Source organism: Scardinius erythrophthalmus, assembly GCF_964197995.2.
Source record: "Scardinius erythrophthalmus genome assembly, chromosome: 24".
In the NCBI taxonomy this organism is placed as follows: Eukaryota; Metazoa; Chordata; class Actinopteri; order Cypriniformes; family Leuciscidae; genus Scardinius; species Scardinius erythrophthalmus.
Window position 1 is genome coordinate 16,314,993 of NC_138244.1, and position 22,328 is coordinate 16,337,320.

The following is a 22,328-nucleotide window of genomic DNA, read 5'->3' on the forward strand; positions in this document are numbered from 1 at the left end:
TACTTTAGTCCAATGCATATTATAAATAATCATTTAAAACTAATTCAAAATTCTCTACACTGTTTGTTTTAAGCAACATTTTTGCTCTTAGTGTACAACAATCTATATTATTAAGACTTGCAGACAAATATCATTCACATCTATCAGTGACAGTACAATGGCTCAAATAAATCCCAATCATTATAATTAAATTTGTTTTTGTGTTTATGATTGAGTCAACATAATTGTGAATGACTTCTCTGTATAAGCTTTTGATGAACTCTTATCTGACAGTTTTATGAAAATAAACACCCTGGAATAAAGAGGCACCTGATCATGTGTACATGATCTGTTATCACCCCTGACTCTTATACATAGTGAGATTGTGTAAAATCAGTCATTGACGCAAACTACAGTGACTTACAGATGGAACATCTAACCTTATTACTGAAGTGGCATTTCTTGATGGCAAGATATAAGTTAACCCTTAAATGCATTAATGTTTTGCCAATCATTATTACATTTTGGGTCTTTAGCGACCCGGATCTATATCTAACACGGATGGATCTCTACCTGTCGCAATAATATAAAACCTCTCCTGATATTAGAGTAACAATTACAGAATCATTAAAATAAAAATGTAACTGGATTTAAGAGACAATATTTTAGTCCAATGCATGAGACTTCAATATTAATTCAATATTCTCTATATTGTTTGTTTTAAGCTGATTTGTTATGTACTATATATATATATATATATATAAGAAGTCAACAGAATTGTGAATGTATAAGCTTTTGCTGAACTCTTATCTGACAAAGTTTTCTAAACACCCTGCAATTAAATGACGATATGTTAAACTCTCCCTGACTCTTGCAATTATATTTCCACTTGAGCCTGGTACGGCACTGTGCGATTACAAAATGTTCTCGCCTCGGAATACTTACCTCGGTTAGCTAATTGCCAATTAGCCAATTTCTCTGTAAGTGCGCTATTTGAGGTTTGTAAAGCCAGAAAGCCAGAAAACTTCTGTACATAAGTTTGAATAACAACTGAATGAGGTCAGGGTCAATCATCAACCTGTTCTCCCCAAGGTCAGAATAATCATAGAGTACCAATTTACTTTTACAATCATAATCAAAGTTATGAGTATCAAACCTTTGGAAAAAACAGTTCAGGTTTTGCCTTTTTGATGCAAAGAGCCTCTTCATTGCTGGTTGCATATTTGTTATATATTTTTATTGAATTCCACATCCTTTTGGGCTTAGACTTGTAAATGTTCTCTTCTACAAAGTTTTTTTTTGTGTGTGTGTGTGTGTCTTTTCCTTGCTACTTTATGCAACTGATTCTATTCTTTCTGAACATATTTTAGTGCTACGTTATTGTGGTTTTCCTGTTAATGTAATGTTTTATCTCCTTTGTGATATGAAGTTTGTTATTTGGGTAAATACATAGTTACCTGTTTTTAAGGAACCACATTATCTGTAAAGATATTTACATAGTCAGTTATTACTTCTGTGGTTTCATCAGTCAGCGCCATAAAAAATATCCCACTCAGTGCATGAACCAGCCTTTCAGAGACTCAATGCTGTTTTCCAACCACAATGACAGATCTTTAGTCACAGGTTTAGAACTCTTCAAGACTGTCCTGTATGTTGGAATAAGATAATCACTATTGTGATCAGAACTTGCCAATGGGGCCTTGATTTTGCTCTACAAGCTTTCTTAACATCCGCATTTCATTTGTCTAACATTCCATTTTCTCTTAAAGGGGTCATATAATGGTACATGCATTTTTACAAGTTGATTGTACTGAAATGTGTGTTGGCAGTGCCTGTACACAACCATCATAAAATGATAAAAATCCACCCAGTGTTTTTTTATTTTTTTTTATCTTCTTATATGTTTTCCCCTGTCTCAAATTAAGCCATTCGACTGTGTGATGTCACACGGTCGGACGCCCCTCCCACGACTGTTAATTAACAGCAGCGTTTCAACGTTGATACGCTGGAGCAGAATGGCTTCTAAGCGATTGTGGTGTTCTGTTCTTGGGTGCAATAAGGAATACAGCAGTCGTTTTGATGTTCCTATATCTGAACCGCTGAAGACGCAGTGGCTGAGTTTGTTTTCGAAGGGAATATTCCCCACGATCAACGTCAATGCTTTAATGTTTGCGCAAATCATTTCACACACCAGACGACATTACAAACGAGGATCAATAAAAAGCTGGTTTTGCTAAGAAGCTGCTCCTGAAAAAAGGATCGGTACCAACAATTCAGGTCCCTGCTGCACCTCCAGAAGAAGAAGTGAGTGTAACATTTTATTAACCTTTATATTAATCTTTACAAACCGCTTGCACGCTTCATGATGAATGCGGCTAAGGTTTACACTCAGGGTACATTATGGCAGGTGTTAAAGTTAACATGGTAATACTACACTAAGCTTACTTTTGTAGATGGTTTATAACGGTGTCTGTTACTGATTAATAAGTAATGTCAAAAAACAGTTATAACTGCATGAAGATGAATGGTAACACAAAAATCTTAGGTGTCCTTAAACTACTGTTAGAAACATTCCTGCCGTGACCTCACGTCAGTGCTTCAGCCCTGACAGTTGTACCTAACACTGCATAGATAACGTTACGCATCACTGACAAGTCTTACATTTCATGACCATTAGCTGTAACATCAATCTGTCAATGAACTAACGGATACATCAGAAAACACATAGCATTCGTATCTCACTACTCTACCCTCCCAGTACATACAAAGATAGATCAATTGACATTACGTTAACCAACCATTCAGAAACGTCCTGTTCGAGCCTTAATTGTCGAACTTCTTCGGTGCCGTCATCTTGTTCTGGGTCCGACTCCGGTTCAAATTGATACGGTTGCACAGATGTGTCCTCAGAGACTCCCTCTGCCATTCTTCAAAATATACCCTCAACTGTTGTCAAGGCAACACTCCACATGTGTTGTGTCAAAACGCCCCACAGAACAGAGGGGCGGGGTGAGCAAAGCTCATTATCATTTAAAGACACATGCACTTAAACGGCGTGCTGAAAACAGAGCTGTTTTTGTCCAGGTAAAATTAGTGTTTTCTTACAATACTAATGAGAATTTTTAATTAAAGTATATTACAAACTTTTAATTTAGACCCTAAAGAATCATATTAGCTTGTACAAAAATGGCATTATATGACCCCTTTAACATATTGTTCAAAACCAAATATAGTTCCAGACGGTTTGCAGTTGTTGAAGTCTCCCAATATAAAAACAGTGTCTCTCGCTGTGAGCCTTCATTCATAAGCACAGACACTCCCCCACCTCAGTTCCTGCCCGATGATGCAGAACGATCGGCCCAAACCAGAGAGAAGCCATCCACCTCGAACTGAGAGCTGGCCATGTCTGGATGAAGCCAAGTTTCCCTGAACACCATTTCCGTGAATTATTCCAGGCAAAGGAGGTCAATTTCATTGTGGCTATGAGCTTTACAGTTTATATGAACTTATTTAAGGTTCCACAACACAGCAAAGAATGAAAATTTTGAAGTAGGTCTACTTTTTTCTTTTGCAGTGATGCTTTTATTTTATGAAAGTGGACTCTGTAGCTATACATGTATAGACCTAATTTGTTATTAGTAATAAATTTTGGTTATAGCGTCTAGTTGGTTCAATCAGCCTGTGTACAGTGGAGGAAAACCAAAAACAAGTAATAAAAACTCAGTGAGTGTTTTAGCGCAATTTTCTCACCTCATGGGATCACAACAACACTAGTAAATCTTTTCCTGGATTTTTTTTTTGTGCGTTCCCGAGATTAGACCTTCCTTAAAGGGATAGTTCAGGATTTTAGACATGAATCTCTATAGCTTCCCCATAAGCAGTGTGGTGCATTGACCATGACTTACCCCCGACAGCGTCCTGTGAGCCGAGCTCCGGTCCAGTTTTGGTCAAGATGAAATTAGTCCGGCAAGTTTGCTGGGGTCACGGCAATAAAGCTTTTTTCTTCTCAAATCAATATGTGTTCAAAAGAGTGATATATTTGCGTCACAAAACCGCTGTCTATGGAGAGGTCAGACCTCGTAATGGCTTGGCACTATTTTCTTCCCCGTCATATCACTGCGCGCTGCCGCTACCTACAGCCAGCTGGGAGCCGCGCACGTGTCACTTTGTTTACAGCTCGTAAGGAGAACGATAGTCGCCTCAGAGCAACATCTGCCACAGGAAATCTTTGAAATGTGTTAGGAGAAAGCGCCACATCTTTGTTTGTACAGTCCGGATAGTCACAAGTCCGCACCATTTTCTACAAAGCTTGTACAAACTGATCGCTCTTGGTGAGTAGCTATGTTAGCTCGTTCGTGTAGCTGTTCTGAGCACGTAAACACTGCTGTAAACACTGCCGAACAACTGAAAAAGTGGTGTGCGCCTGCGCAGCTCGCAGCTGGCTGTATAGCGGCAGCGCGCAGTGATATGACAGGGGAGAAAATAGTGCCAAGCCATTACGAGGTCTGACCTCTCCATAGACAACGTTTTAGTGACGCAAATATATCACTCTTTTGAACACATATTGATTTGAGAAGAAAAAAGCTTTATTGCCGTGACCCCAGCAAACTTGCCGGACTAATTTCATCTTGACCAAAACTGGACCGGAGCTCGGCTCACAGGACGCTGTCGGGGGTAAGTCATGGTCAATGCACCACACTGCTTATGGGGAAGCTATAGAGATTCATGTCTAAAATCCTGAACTATCCCTTTAACATAATGGCGAAAACCCGAAGTCTCTAGTTGGTCTGGTTGAGGAGTAGATAGAAGTGCAAGATTGGTGTGCACAGACGCACAGAACAGAAATCATGAGTTAACAAGCACAATTTTTTGTCCGGTGGAAAATTGCGCTAAAAACTAACTATTGTGCCTACAGGATACTAATAAAACCTAATGCACTACGAAGTGCATTGAACTAACAATTAAAAAATCCAGAAAATTATATAAGCAAATAGCCTATTTCACTCACGTTATTCCTCTGAGGATCCAGAGACAAGCTCTAGTCATCCAACCACCAGGGCTGCCTATGGCGAGTACTCCGTGCCAAAATCAAACATCCGAACAACCGACCGATCGATCGAACGTCTTTCCGAACGTCTATCCGTACGTCTTGAACTTTCAAACGGGTGACCCACGTGACGACCTGACGTGACGTCAGCGTCTTCAAATTTGCAGCTTTTTAACCATATAAGCAGGGCCGGATTAACAATTTCCTGTGCCCTGGGCAACAAGACTCAAGGCCCCCCGTAGTTAGGGGGGTTCGGGGTCATGCTCCCCCGAGAAAATTTGGATTTCTCTGATCTACATGTGCAATTTAGGACTTTTGAAGGCCAAACAATTATAAGAAATAGGCTAGCTTTAAAACCTTGTCATTAAATTATTGGTCTGCTCTCTCCTCATCTTCATATTTCTTATTCTCTCAGTATTCTTATACTGGCCTATTTCTACCTCTCCTAAAGCTGAACTTTGACTGATAGTCTTTTCATTTTCGTCTGTGTCAATGACGAAAATAAACATAGGCTCAACTGATATTTATACGTTTTATGAATCATTTTCTTAGACGTTAATTTACTCAAGGCTACCAGGAAAGCTGTATAGCTGTAAAGTCAGTATTGACATTAGGAACCTTGCAAGCTTTGGAATTTGAAAACGTCTGTTTTTAAATGTTAAAAGTCATTTTAAATAATACAAATTATAGACTACGTTTAACGCAGTTGGTGGAATTGGCAGACGTTCCCTTAAGCATCGTGCGCTGTGGAAACGCGTCAAAGCATTCTCAGGTATAATTATGCAGCATTAATGCACGAATGATTTTGAACGAATATTTCATCATGTCGATATACAATGGTCACATAATGTTAAAACTAATCTTGCTATTGATATCTTTGTTAGACTACCGACCCTATAGAACAAATGTCCGGCTAATATCGAAACTGAAACGAACTTTACCGCGCTCAACCAGCGGGAGTAATCTGGCGTTCAGCGGGGAGGCAGGAAAGTCGCGTGAACCCGCGTAGATGCACTTTATGCAGTGAAGAAGATCGTAAAGAGTTTGATAACTTTATTAAATTTCTGTGTATTTCCTACCTGTCAGGGCCCCCTAGATGTCATGGGCCCCTGGGCAAGTGCCCAGTTGCCCTAATGGTTAATCCGGCCCTGCATATAAGTATACAAGCTGATGTGTAAAGACTATAAATGGACATGATAGGCACTAAATAGGCCTATGTTATACCTAAAATAATACTCAACCATTTCCTGCACTTCCCCGAATAAGCCTATTCTAGTGTTGTAAGCTATTCTAAGTGATGAACTGAACAACCACCTGCAGGCTATATCATGACTTTCTGTGCATTTCATGACTCTAATGTTTCAAACACCAGACTCACCTATTGTAACTGTATAGGCTACAGTGTTTTAATTAATGTTGTTGTATTTTTCCTTTTTTTTAATGTCAAACTGATTAATTGTATATTGTGTGATATGTTGTTTTACAAGTAAGAGTTAAAAGTAATAAGATAAAGGGTTTTCATTTTTAAGTCTTCAATGCCATGGACCATGTTGTCATTAGTTGCTCATTGACTTTTCATGGTAGTAACACATTGAGAAAGACAGTTAAGATTATCCAATATAATCTATTGCCTATAGGCTTAGGCTACTCTGTTCATTTTTACCATGATTTCATCTTCATTCTGAAATGTACTTTGCTGACTCATGGGCTGCAAGACAGTGAGTTCCTCTAACATAAGATGTTGATTTTTTTTTTTACTCTAATGAACTGAATTCTGTCATAGAGAGAGGTCATGTAAACACGGTTTCTAACATGCATTTTCAGTGTCTCTCGTGTTCTCATCTTAAACATATTATTGAATAAAGTGCTAAAGGGGCATAAAGCAGTTTGCAGCATGGCATTAAAATCGTCCCAAATACTTGTTAATAGGCCTACATAAAGATTTCTGTAAGATTGCATTAACATTAAAGAGTGCTAATAATACACACACGTGTATGTGTGTATGTATTGTTGTGGAAATTCTTTTCTCAACTTTTATCAATAATTGTAAGACAGTAGGATATCTCAAAGGTTAACAAAGATCAGCTTTATTTCTTGCAAGAAAGGCAGTTCACACATCAGTCAGAGTCTGATATGAGAAGGCCCTGACTTCTGCTTTTTGCCCAGCTTATATACACAAAACACATCCTGGTCTCTCTCAAAAAAAAAAAAAAAAAAAATCGCCTTAGTTACCTTAAAAGGAAACAATTTTGTTCAAGATCTCTTGTCTGCATAAATTATATCTAGACAGAACAATACCATGCAAGTTCCTGTTTTTAGCTGCTGCTCAAATTCACACATTTTGCTTATCTCTATTTCTATCAAAGCTGCGCACATACTTTTCACACTTGAAGTACAACAATAGGTCACTTTGAGTACACATAGTCTCTTTGCTACTAAGTCGTCTATCACCCAGAACATTTTGTTCCTGTAAACTTATATGATTATATTTCTTTAAATGCTTATGAGTAAAAATAAATGAATGTTCAACATTAACAAGTTGCACACATATGAAAGTAAAAAACACATCTAAAATGTAAAATTCCCATTACAGTATGTATATATATATATATAAAATTGTGTGTGTATATATGTCAGGGTTTTGAGATACGAACTCAAGCACAGACAGAATTAGGTGAAACAGTGAATTGTAGTGTTGAAAACAAGGAAAGCAAAACACACGAGGATGCAAAACATAGGCAGGGAAAACAAAGAAACAAAAGCTAGACTATGACTCAAAAATTAACTAGACAAAAAACAAACAGCAAATACAAGATAAAAATTTCACTACAATCCACTTGACAGGAATACTCACAGGTAGATTTCAAAATGACCCAGCACAGGACAGCAAACCCAAGGGGATTAAATAGGGGAGAAAACTGATGAAGACAGCAGGTGACACAGATGAAACAATAATGACTAATTACCATGCTTTCCTACCTCATGTCCCCCTGAGGCGAGAGACTCCTGAAATTAAGTCTGGGTTACATTACATTCTTAAAGGGGTGGTTCGGGATTTTTGACATCGGACCTCATTTTTAAGTCAGCCTGGTTGTTATTCATCAGTGGAGACATTTTTTTTAAAAAATTATCCAGTCCTTATATTTGGATAGTTAGCCGATGCTAGGCTAGCGCGAGTCAATGGGTATATGTTAGCCAGCCATTAAAAACCGTTTTACCCACTCCACAGTGCACCAAACGCAAATCAATTATAACACTAGACTATCGATGTATATGTCCGTTGAGAGAATAATTTTAGAAATCAAACATTACCTTTCATCTCAATGATCCCAAAGGAACTAGTTTCTCAGCAGCTGCGGAATTTTACTATGCTCCGGTTAGTAATGCGGCAAAAAGTAAACACACAGTGTGCCTGCGGCAGGTAAATGCCGGTACTCTTGCATCATGTGTGGACCGGCTCACTCGGTTGCCTAGGTAATCAATATAACTCCGCTGCTGCTGTAGACAAAGGCTTATGATTACAGGGAACAAATTATAACTAATGCAATGTGATGAAAGGTAAGTTTGATTTCTAACATTATTCTCTCAACGGACATATACATCGATAGTCTAGTGTTATAATTGATTTGCGTTTGGTGCACTGTGGAGTGGGTAAAACGGTTTTTAATGGCTGGCTAACATATACCTATTGACTCGCGCTAGCCTAGCATCGGCTAACTATCCAAATATAAGGACTGGATAATTTTTTTTTTAAAAAATGTCTCCACTGATGAATAACAACAAGGCTGACTTAAAAATGAGGTCCGATGTCAAAAATCCCGAACCACCCCTTTAAGGGTCTCATAGACATGTAGGCCGGCTTTGTATTTGAAATGTCAATTTGTCTGATATAAATGGTCAGCATATTTTATGTAGCCTACTATATATAATTCATTTCCTATTATTTTTATATTTAGGTAAAGCAGATGGGATATCCTACTGATTGCAGTTTTTACTGCATATGAATACGCTACAGCGTATTTATTTCTATTCAATAAGACACATTCCGAAATTAGATCTATTCCCGATTTAATGGGAGATGGCGAAAAATGATGTAGTAGAATATCGTGCTTTTCCAAAATAACCGTTTAAGCATGCAAGGTTTGTCAATAATATTTAGCCTCTGCTATATTTAACTTTAATAATACACCGTAAATAACTTTCTAAATCAGCCATTGCAGTAATCAAATGTGGACTAGTTAGAGGATACAACCGAAGTATAAGAAGTTAAACTAAGTAAAAAAAAAAAAAAAACGTGTTACAACGTGTCTTCACACGTAAACAACACGTTGGGAAGACGATCAGTTACTCGCACTTCCGACCGGTCGCCATGGGAACGCGTTAACAACACGTAAGCACATGTAGGAACGTGTTACATATGATTTTATTTAAATGATCATTACATTTTTTTTTTTTTTGGCTCATTGTTTATATGTGGCAGACATGAAAATCAACGAACCTTAATTATTCAGCTGATCTTGTCTAAATGTAATATTAGAACTATTATACATAGGCTATGTTTTTAATAAACCTTTCCACTTTAACATTTATGATGTTTATTTGTGAAAGATTTTGATAATTTAGTAATTTTATTAAGATTGAGTAGGCCTAAGTGTTGAGATCTCTAAGTTCTTGAAACAAAAAATGATGCTTGATTAGATTTACTTTTTATTACTTTATTTGTTTGATATTATGTAGCCTATAAAAAAATAATGCATGTTTTTAATCTATGGGTCAATGACATGACGGGTCTTTTTTTCTTTTGTCCAAAGGTATTAAAGGGATAGTTCACCCAAAAATTAAAATTCTGTCATCATTTACTCACTCTCAAATTGTTCCAAACCTGTATGAGTTTCTGTGTTCTGCTGAACACAAAGGAAGATATTTGGAAGAATGTTTGTAACCAAACAGATCTCGGTCCCCATTGACTTCCATAGTAGGAAAAAAATATACTATTGTAGTAAATGGGGACCGAGATCTGTTTGGTTACAAACATTCTTCCAAATATCTTCCTTTGTGTTCAGCAGAACAAAGAAACTCATACAGGTTTGGAGCAATTTGAGGGTGAGTAAATGATGACAGAATTTTAATTTTTGGGTGAACTATCCCTTTAATAATAATAAAAAACAAATATATAACATCCAAAGTATGTAAGGTAGTACAACTTGATCTCTTTTACTCAATCCAAAAGGTTTTAATTATATTTTACTACATATAAAGGTATTTTAAAGATTTTGAAGTGTCTAAAGGTCATTCGGTAAAACCGATATAGTAAATATTTAAATGGAATAATATTGTTTTTAATAACTAAAGGAACTACAATAATGCAAATAAAGCAGATAAGGCTCTTTTTTTTTACATTTCCCCTTTTCTCCTTTCCCTGTAAAATGTTTTACTTGAATATGTTGGAGTGTTTAGAGTAGTCCAATAAATGATTACATTTATGAGATCAGTGATTTTTTTTTATATTTCTTCTGTGGTACACACTATATACTATCTCAACATCAATGTCAAATCTGTTTTAAACTTTCAAATCAGTGGTTAAACTGAATGACTTTTTTGGTGTCGTTTTTTCTATCTTGTAAAAAATGACAAAAAAAACAGTGTTAATTGATTGTACAAACCACAAAATCTTATTGTTAACACCTAGGTAAACTAAAAAAAAAAAATGGTTTCAAATATTGTTATATCTCCATTCTATTTTTTTTTTTTTTTTTTTACAATTTTAAAAACCTTATTCGTCAATGACCCCTATACAGTTTTCCTGAACTGCTAAAATACATTTCTTGGAACCATCACCCACTTTCTCAAAACCTTAAACACAAAACCAAATTTTCAAACTACATTCAGAGAACATCTGATCTGACGCTTGTCAAAATAAAGAAATGTACTCAAAACCATTTTATCTGTGCTCAAAATCCAACAATGCTTTCAGATCATACAGCTCAATATCATAAACACTATACAGAGCATTCATTAGATCATTTAGTCCAAATATATAGGCCTAAATCTAATATGAAAACCTTCTGGATCAAAAAGTAAAAAATAAAATTATCGACTTTTGAGTGTTTTTATGGACTGTGGGAATTTTTATGGAATTAATTTTGTTCCAATAATAATTAACGTAACTTTTCAAGAAACTAATTAAAATATAAATTGAAACTGAATAAAATATCTTTGAAACTGAATAAAATATCTTTGAAACTGAAAAAGAATAAATCGCAGGCAAATTTTATTACTTCGTTTTTAATACACTGCATGTTTTGCTAACTATTTCTCATATTGCGTTCGCTGATCTGAACTTACAAACGCGCTTCAAGAGTTCTCTTACGAGAGTCCTCTCGTACTGCGTTTTATCAAAACGCTACGGGAAAAGTCTCTTTTCACGAAACACTGAAGCAAAAAATTATCCTTTAATTTTCATATATGTAAAACGCGTTGCGGCAGCAGCAGACAGCTATGGCGAGACGGCTTGCTCGCTCATTGGCTGCTCTGCGGCAACTGCTTAAGCCTATCGAGCGAGGCCTGAGATGACATCAGGCCAATGAGGGCGCTTCGCGCCCTCCTCGCCACTTCCCGCCGAAACGGGCGTGGCTTACCTCTATAAAAGGAGCTCGAGAAGGCTGACTCACTTGATTTTAATCTCTTCAGCGAAGCGCACGCATCGCTGGATCACGGAAGCAGCGTCGTTGAAGCAAGCACATCAGCGGGACGAGCCCTCGAAGCCGCTGGCCAACGCCGCCTTCTACAGCCGTACCTGCTGCGCTTTCCGACGCCTATATCCTTTTCATTCCATTGCCTTTCTGTGTGTGTGTGTGTGTGTTTTCTGCAACACTCACCCCTAAAAGAGCTGCGTCTTTTTAAAGATGCCTTCCTGCGGCTCGTGCCGAGCCCCACTCACCGAGGGAGACAAGCACGTCATCTGTGTTTCCTGCCTGGGTGAGGACCATGCAGCGCTCGCGCTCGCTGACGGCGGATGCCCTCACTGCGAGCTTTTGCCGATGGTGACTCTGAGGACTCGCCTGGCATCCTTTTCCAAGCCTGCATTCACCGCCGCGATGCCGCGCCGTAAGAAGCGCCGCTCGCAGCGGGTCCCGGAACCCGCTCCAGCCCGACCAAGCTCGCCGGTTCGCCCGCCAGCTTCACCGGCCTCTCTCGAATCACTTCCTGATGCTCAGCGCCCGCAGTCTGCCGCCGCTTCATCAGAGGAAGTCGGTTCAGAGGCTGCGTCGGGGGAGAAGGATTCCTGCTCTCTGATAGCTTCAGGCAGCGAGGATTGGGCGAGCTTTGAGGACCTCGCGCCTCCTGCCCGCAAGCCCTCAACGAGAGCCAACATTGAGAAGGAGCTCATGCGAGTACTCGCGCTGGCCGCGGCGAGCCTCGGCCTCGAGTGGTCTGCACCGGAGCCCCCCTCTCGAACCCGGCTGGATGGTAGCTTCCTCCCTGGTGAGCGCACTTCTCCGGAATCTAAGCCCGCTCCTTTTCTTCCTGAGTTACATGAAGAAGTTGCGAAGGCCTGGAACGCGCCCTTCTCTGCGCGGACGCGCTCATCTGTGTCACCCGCATTTTCCTCTCTGGATAATGCCGGAGACCGAGGCTACCTCTCTCTTCCGCCGGTGGAACAGGCGATAGCGACCCACCTTTGCCCGCCCTCTGCTGGACGGCGGGCTAAACCGGTGTTGCCTTCTAAAGCCTGCCGCATGACGTCGACGCTGCTCGCGCGAATCTTCTCCGCCGCTGGGCAGGCCGCGTCATCGCTACACACCATGACTACGCTGCAGATCTACCAGGGTGATCTCCTCCGTAAACTGGACGAGATGGGACCTGACGCTATCTGCATCGCGGATTTAAGGAGCGCTTCAGATCTCACGCTCCGAGCTACTAAAGCCGCCGCACAAGCCATGGGACGCTGTATGGCTTCCGCCACTGTCGCTGAGAGGCACTTATGGCTGACGCTCACGGAGATGGCCGATTCCGAGCGCACTGCGTTTCTCGATGCCCCGCTGTCTTCCACCGGCCTTTTTGGTTCTTCTCTCTCCGAGTTCGTGGAGAGATTTACCGAGGCCCAGAAAGCGTCTCAAGCCTTCAAGCACTTCCTGCCGAAGCGCTCCGGTTCTGCAGCGGGTCGTGACAAACGGACCCCGCGGAGCTCTCAGCCTCAGCCCCCGCCTTCGGCCGCCTCATCGCAGCAGCCACAGCAGCGCAGCTCGAGGCCCCGCTCTCGGTCCAGTGCCCGGCGCCCCTCCTCGCGCGGGCCGCGATCGAGGATCGTGGTAAAGCCTGAAGTGCCGAAGAAGTCCTAGCAAGCCTAGGAAAGCGCAGGTGTGTGAGTCCCGTTGCGGCCGGCCTCTCACCCAAGCGCCCCGCTGTTTCAGTCCCAAGATTTGCGACTGTTCCAGTGTTTTCTGCAGAGAGCAAGCCCGCACTGCTGCCCGCTTGCCTGCACACAAAAGCCGTTTTCACGGCTACCCAGATAAATCTCAGAAAGAGTGTATTTTCTGGTGTCCCGGCCACGGCCGATGGTGCTATAAATGTAGTCTCGATGCCCACTCCTCAGTGCCCATCACTACACGTAAGCACAGCCCTACACTTAGGGCCCGCGCACATAAAATCGACTCAGGTCGATTGCGCTTCCAGCATAGTGAGAGTGCCCACTTCCCAGTGCCCACGAACACTATGTCTAACACATCACAGGCTCTCTGTAAAAACGAGAACTGTGAGCGCGCGCTCTGCTCAGGCAGACGCCGCGCCCAAAGCAGTAAATGTGCCCGCTCCCAGCCCACATCTACTCGCTCACATGGGTCCTATGAGACTTTCTCAGTCCTCCCTCACTCAGCTAAGCACTGTAGCAAGGTCGAGGATGAGCGTCTCGCCCGCTGTATTAAGCGCGCGCCCCGCCTCAAATGCCACAGGCATAACGCCTATGTTTGTATCCCCCGAAGCGCCTCTGTCGCACGGCGATCAGAGCGCGCTCCGTATCCAGCCCCTAGCCAGCCATGCAGATGCATGGGCAGCGCTCCCAGGAGTTTCGGACTGGGTGCTAGGCATTATAAAGAGAGGCTTCTCGCTACAGTTTTGCCGACGCCCTCCCCGCTTCACAGCGCGCGTCGAAACTACGTTTTCGTTGGAAGTAGCTCACCTACTTCGAGCCGAAATATCAAAACTGATAAGCAAAGGGGCGATAGAGCGCGTTCCCCCAGCTCTAAGCGAAGGGGGACTATACAGCAGATACTTTCTAGTCCCCAAAAAAGACGACGGTATCAGACCCATACTGGATCTAAGACGGCTGAACAGAGTATTAGTGAAACGCAGTTTCAAAATGCTCACAACCAGCAAAATTCTCGCGCACGTTCGCCGAGAAGACTGGTTCATGTCGATAGATCTGAAGGACGCGTATTTTCAAATACAGATAGCGTCACACCACAGGCGATACTTGAGATTCGCCTTCGAGGGTCAGACATACCAGTATACAGTCCTGCCATTCGGCTTGTCCCTAGCACCTCGTACATTTACGAAATGCATGGACGCAGCGCTCGCTCCTCTCAGACTCAGAGGCATGCGAGTGCTGAACTATTTGGACGACTGGCTGATCCTAGCTCAATCACGATCACAGCTCGTGGAGCACAGAACCATTTTACTCGATCACCTCGAGGATCTTGGTATCACAGTCAACTGGACGAAGAGTTCATTGAACCCCAGTCAAACGATTTCGTTTCTGGGTGTCGTTCTGGACTCACAGTCTATGACAGCGCGGCTGTCACCACAGCGCGTGCTGGCCATTCAGCGCGCGGCGAGGTCTTTCCGCCGCGGCGCTGTCACCCCGCTCAGGAAGTTTCAAAAGATGCTGGGTCTCATGGCCTCAGCATCGTCAGTTCTCCGGCTGGGCCTGCTCCGCATGCGCCCGCTGCAGTTCTGGTTGAAAGCGCGGGTACCGCGCAGAGCGTGGGCGACCGGTCGATTACGCCTCAAGGTCGATCAGAGCTGTGTTTCAGCCCTGACGCCTTGGACGGCGGACGACTGGTACCAATCAGGTGTAAGCCTGGGGACTTCCTCGAGAGTGAGGATGGTGTCTACAGACGCATCCACCTCGGGATGGGGAGCTCTGCTCGAGGGCAGACCGTTCTTCGGCCTGTGGTCGGAACGAGAAAAGCTCCAACACATAACTGCCTAGAAATGCTGGCAGTGCACAACGCGATGACGCGTTTTTGTCCCCACATCAAGGACGAACACGTCATAGTCCGCTCGGACAACATGGCTGTGGTGTCCTACATAAATCGCCAGGGCGGTCTGAAATCCATATCCCTGTACAGGCTGGCGAAACGCCTCCTATTATGGGCTCAGCGCAACTTACGCTCGCTGAGAGCAGTGCATGTACCTGGGCTTCAGAATGTGGGCCCAGACAGACTGTCCAGGAACAATGTTCCCCCGGGCGAATGGTCTCTACACCCACAAACAGTCCGGCTGTTGTGGGAGAGATTCGGCAGAGCGGAGGTGGACCTTTTCGCGTCCCGCGAAAACGCGCATTGCCCCGCATTCTTTTCAAAAACCGACAGCGCGCTGTCCCGAAGGTGGCCGCGCTGCCCGTTATACGCTTTTCCCCCCGTCTCCCTCCTGCCACAGGTGCTGGAACGGGTCAGGGAAACGAAATGCCCAGTCCTGCTTGTAGCTCCGTTCTGGGAGAACCAGATATGGTTCCCAGTTCTTATGCAGTTGACAGATATCGATCCATGGCCACTGCCGTTGAGGAGAGATCTCCTCTCGCAGGCCGGGGGCTCGATTTGGCACCCACACCCGGAACTGTGGTCCCTTCATGTGTGGGTGCTCAACGGATACCCGTTGGTCTCACAGAGGGAGTCGTGAATACCATCACTCAGGCTAGAGCGCCGTCGACACGGCGGCTTTATGCTTCGAAGTGGTCGGTTTTCTCCGGCTGGTGTACAGCTCGGAGCATTTCACCCCTCGAGTGTGAGGTAACGGAGGTTCTCTCCTTCCTACAAGAGCTGTTGGATAAGGGCAGATCCCCTTCCACGCTCAAAGTGTATGTGGCGGCTATTTCAGCGTTCTTTGGTTCAACGCTGGGTCAGTCGCTGGGAAGGAATGATTTAGTCATCCGCTTCCTCAGGGGAGCTAGGAGACTGAATCCGCCTAGACCTCCTTCAGTTCCTTTGTGGGACCTTTCTACGGTCCTGGCGGCCATGAAAGATGCCCCTTTCGAGCCTATCCAGTCTATTAGCCTCAAACATCTGTCTTTCAAAACAGTGTTTTTGATGGCTCTCGCTTCAGTGAAGCGCATAGGCGACCTGCACGCGCTCTCTGTGAGCCCGGCGTGCTTGGAGTTTGGTCCTAATGACTCTAAAGTCATACTCAAACCTAAGCACGGCTATGTGCCGAAATCCCTCAACACGCCTTTTCGGGCTCAGGTCATTTCCCTGGCTGCCCTGCCGGCATCAAGTGAGGAAGGGGACTCGAGTTTTCTTTGCCCTGTTAGGGCTTTAAGAGCTTATATGTCCCGCTCTGCTGTCTTCAGACAGACAGAGCAGCTCTTTGTCTCGTTCAGTGGACGTTCCAAAGGAATGGCTGTTTCGAAACAAAGTCTATCCAGATGGATAGTTGACGCCATAGCGCTGGCTTATACTGCCAAGGGCATTCCATGCCCGTTGGGAGTCAGAGCGCACTCCACGAGAAGCGTTGCTTCTTCGTGGGCTTGGTCCAGCGGGATTTCCCTACAGGATATATGTACGGCGGCAGGCTGGGCCTCGCCGTCTACATTTATCAGGTTTTATAACCTAGAGGTTCCCGCCTTGCAGGCTAAGCTTTTGTCGGTGTAATCCGTTCAGCCGTCTAGTCAGACCGCTGAAACTCACGCGCTATGCGCTACCGACTATCTTGGGCAGAACTGTGTAAGACCCACATTTCCACATTAGTTCAGGTTCCCTACCCTGTCTATGTGATGTTATACTTGCGTCTGTGGACATGTCTATTCTACGACGCTACAATTTAGGGAATTAAGGCTCCCACCCTTATTCCCTGACTCTGTGTGAGTCAATCTGGTGATTATGCACTGTATGCCTGAAATAGCTTCCGGTGATCAGTGTTTTTATCCCAGCACGCACGGCGTTTTGCAAGGGGTTCCCGTAGCGTTTTGATAAAACGCAGTACGAGAGGACTCTCGTAAGAGAACGTACTCGGTTACTAACGTAACCTCGGTTCTCTCTAGAAGAGGGAACGAGTACTGCGTTCTCTGCCGTGCGTACGGTTCACTCTGGTTCGCTTCGGCGATCAAAATCAAGTGAGTCAGCCTTCTCGAGCTCCTTTTATAGAGGTAAGCCACGCCCGTTTCGGCGGGAAGTGGCGAGGAGGGCGCGAAGCGCCCTCATTGGCCTGATGTCATCTCAGGCCTCGCTCGATAGGCTTAAGCAGTTGCCGCAGAGCAGCCAATGAGCGAGCAAGCCGTCTCGCCATAGCTGTCTGCTGCTGCCGCAACGCGTTTTACATATATGAAAATTAAAGGATAATTTTTTGCTTCAGTGTTTCGTGAAAAGAGACTTTTCCCGTAGCGTTTTGATAAAACGCAGTACTCGTTCCCTCTTCTAGAGAGAACCGAGGTTACGTTAGTAACCGAGTACGTTTTCATTTACGCTTCTGAAGTTTTCGTTTACGCTCCCAGAGTTTTCGTTTGCTGTTCTGACACATTTCTCTCGTGGGGGCGGGGCTAGTAGCAGTGCGTTCTCATTGGCTACTGAGGATTTTATTGACAGCTTCTTGACCAGGAAGTGAAGACGTCAGTGCTGTGTTTATGTGTGGATTTGAGCGTCTGTAAGCACAGCATTCTATTTCATTTTAATGATATTAAGTTAGGTTTGTTTTTTAATTTTATCTGTATTTACCTGCTGCTACTACTTTGTCGACAGAAGCTTTTAGGAGCACAAGAGATCTATTCAGTCTATTCATGTGTAATTGTACATTAAAGTACTGTACATAATACTTAAAATGTTGTATAGTGTCCAATGTTTTCAGAGAATATTTGTTTATTCCTGATGATTCTTTTGCATGTTAGGCTCTGATTAGGTTGAGCTGTTACAATTTAAAGAGAATGGTAGCAAACGTGTGTGATATATTCAGCTGTCAAGAAAGTCAAACTTCAACCAGGTAATCAAGGTTGGCAGCCATGGCCAGCACCCTACTCACTGTTAGCATGATATACATTTACACCATGAAAATTAATGATCACTTAAATAAGAGGAATTTAAACAATATGAAAATTACAATCGTGGCCTGCTGTCAGATGATACAAACCTCAAAGGGCATTTCATTACATATGTCACAGAAAGAATGTTCTTGTTGCCATTTTTTTTAATTGATAATTGTATTTAGTTATTTCATTTAATTAATACTATCTTCTAAGATTTAAAATTGTAAATATATTTTAACAATCATCTACCATTTCAATTGTGACTTATACAACCAGTTAAATTAATGTAATTGAAAATATGAATTCAAATAAATGTACATTCTTTATTGTCACTAAAGCATACACACAAGTATCAGAGTGAAGGTCTTGAGATGCAATTATGGTGTGACAGGAAAGACCAGAATTCACAAAACATTAACTGCATAATATACATGTAATGCACAGTATTCTCATGATACATTACTATACAAAATGAAAAATTACAAATACAGAATACATTTTAAAAATTCATATACATTTTAAATGTTGCAATGATTCTTTGAGCAGTTCCTGTTGCAGTACAAGTAACAAAGCAGTGACTGGACACAAGCAGTACAAGGATAGTCCACCCAAAACATGAGCATTCTCTCATCATTTACTCTCCTTCATGCCATCCCAGATGTATATGACTTTCTTCTTCACATAAACATAGACAAAGATTTTAAAGGAAATAATCCATCTCTGTGAGTCCATAAAACAAGTGGATTGTAACCCATGTACGTAAGACAGTTGGTCGGAAGTGATTTTTCGCATGGATTACCATCACGCTCACTGTGTGTGGTTTTTAAAGCGTCTTTAGGACTCGCAGAGATGGATTACTTTCCTTACAATCTTGATTCGTGTTTATCTAGAAAGAAAGTAAAATGCATCTGGGACAGCATGAGGGTGAGTAAAATAAGAGAGAATTTTATTTTTGGGTGAACTATCCCCTTAACATACATTTGCTGTTGGTATGCTAATCCAAGATCAGCATAGACTAATAAGAATAAAGTGCAACCTCTTGTGAACTGTGTTTGTTTTAATCTAGAGGAAATTAAAATATTTGCTAGTTTATATTAAAATAAAATAAATCAGGTGTCTGAAGATCAAGATCCCAGTCATTCAAAGGTGATGTGTCTGAACAAAGTAAGATTATTTTCTGACAGGGACAGTGGATCTCTGGTACTATCACTCCATCCTCTGTGTCAGCATCAGAATTTTGTTTATGGAAAAGTTGCTCCACTCCCTGGAAAATGAGAGAGGAAATGTATTATAATCTAACAATACAAACTACTTTGAACTCCCACATACAGTAATAAGTTGCAGATTTAAAATATTTTTTCCAAACAAATTCTATAAATGTTTTAAGGGATTTTACAGTACTAGCTTAAATATTTACCTCGGGAGTCATGCAGCATTTATCATCTGTAATACTGCTGTGTAACCAGTAGATGGCTGTATAGCCCTATATATAAACATATATCCATGGCTGTGTATTCCCCAGTTGCTAGATGTTTTCAGTCATAATTACTTGCATGTATTAAGGTTTTAATTTGGACATATATTTATTATTAAAGACTATTAAAGATTAAGCATTTTTCTCAGAAATGTTCATTTGAAGTGCAATTTTTGGCATTATTATTAGTCAAATATGGACACAGAAAAAGTATTTACTCATACTAGCTACATATAATAGCTTTATCTATCAGTCATCTTTATCACACAAAAGTAATCAGAATAAATAATTTCTAAATAATTAAATAATTTTCAAGATTCAAAATAATTGAGTGTTTACATGTTATGAACAGAGACATGTTCTGTGGTCAAGACGTGTCTCTCCTCTTTCAAAAACTCAAAAATATGAGAAATAGTTAGCAAAACATGCAGTGTATTAAAAACGAAGTAAAAAAATTTGCCTGCGATTTATTCTTTTTATCCTTTTTATATTCTATAAACTTTGTACATTGGGCAATAAAATTAACAATAAAAACTAGTTAAAATGATTATATGGTCAAGACTATGTCTGTAGCCTATAGGCAGTATTTCTGCTCTTTGAAAGTAAAATACATAGCCCCACAAGCACAGGATTCAGGAAAGTTGTTTTTGGGGTACAATATTTATTGCCTATCATGTCCATTTATAGTCTTTACACATCAGCTTGTATACTCTTGTATGGTTAAAAAGCTGCAAATTTGAAGACGCTGACGTCACGTCAGGTCGTCACGTGGGTCACCCGTTTGAAAGTTCAAGACGTACGGATAGACTTTCGATCGATCGGTCGGTCGTTCGGATGTTTGATTTTGGCACGGAGTACCCGCCATACTGCCAACTTTCAATCATTCGATCAGCGTGAGACTCACGCCACACCGTTCTCACGTGCTGAATTCGGAACCGCATATACTTTCCCTCCGTATAGTGAGAGTAGTATGTGGTCATGACTTTAGAAACGCTCTCTCGCCAAGCGTTCTTGTTCTCACGCAGTGAAAAAACATCGCGGAGCAAAGAGGACTGACACTGACAGACAGGTTAGGCCTACTTTGAAATGAAACAAAGATCAGCTTTAAAACTCACATTTAGTAAACACTAAATGTGTTTACGTGAACCTATCATCTCTTTATCTTTAGGCTACTACTAGTTAATAGTAGGCCTAAATAAGCACGAATAAACATTGGAAGGCAGGCTAGCTATATGTTGAAAGATACAGTAGCCTACAACTTACCGAAATATGTAGCCTATCATGTCTCATGTAATCGCTCAATCAATGTTTCAAGCACGAAAAAACGTCATAGCTTGTAATATTGTCATGTAACGTTACATTTACCTCAGGAAAGCCATTCAATGACCATAGCTATTGCTAGAAAAATTAACTAGAGTATTCTGCTAAATATATGCACTATATTAGGCTACTATTGGCTACACGTTTATTAAGTGTGCTTGCTGAAAGCAGCACACTTATTGTTCTTCTTAAGTTTTCTTATTATTATTATTATTATTATTATTATTATTATTATTATTATTATTATTATTATTCCCGGGAGAAAAATTTTGGCCAGCTCCTGCGCCTAGGCCCTTTGAGACAGAGACACCGTTCCAACTTTAAAACGTTCGGTCAGTACCGGTGTAAGTTGCTCGCGAAGATGACATCACAAGTCCATGTCGTTCGTCCGCCATAGTGGATTGAACAGAAAGCGAAACTAAAGTTTCACAGGTCACAAATTTGGTCCGAACTTCACGAAACTGGACGTACATGATCCTTGGACCAAGCCTCACAAAAGTTACTAGAAGGATTTTTGATTTTCGGAAGCATTTGCCAGTCACAGACAAACGAAATCGGCGGCGTAGTCGCCAAAACAGGAAGTAGTTCATATTTCAGGAACGCTGTCACGTATCGAAACCAAACTTTGTACATTAACTCGAGACTCCAAGGTGAGGATGTACAAGATCTGAATTTTTTATTTTTTTTTTCAGGCTAATTGACAAACCCATTTACCTATGTCTAGGTTTCAACTCAGACTTTTAATGTTAATGCATTTAGACAGTAGGTGGCACTGTTGTATTACATTTCACAGAGCTGCCAAGTCAGTGAATAGACTGCATTAGTTTTTACTAGGTTTGCCTTAATAAATGCAGGGCATGAATTTCGTTTTTTAAACTGGGAGGGAATTCCACCGCTTATATGGGTCACATGGGGGGGATCTAAAGATTATTAGCCTATATGCATCATACATTCGGTCTTCTTCGCTAACCGAACAATTGTCTGTGGCTGTGTTTGTGCGCGCGGGAAATATGCTGCGCATAACAACAGAAAACAAGGTGAAACGTGCAGTCACATGCTCAAACAATCAACAACGTCTCTCTAGATATGTAAAAACCATAGACTGTAAAAAAAGATGGACGACGCCCCTTCGCTCTCTTCCATTGATGAGAACTGAAGCCGCCAGAGTCCCGATATGGCGCTGACATATTGGAACTTGAGTCTGCGCAGTAGCGATTTCGGGACCAGACCTGCGCAGTAGTGAGCAGGAAGTAAAGCCGCGAAATCAACGCTCCGCC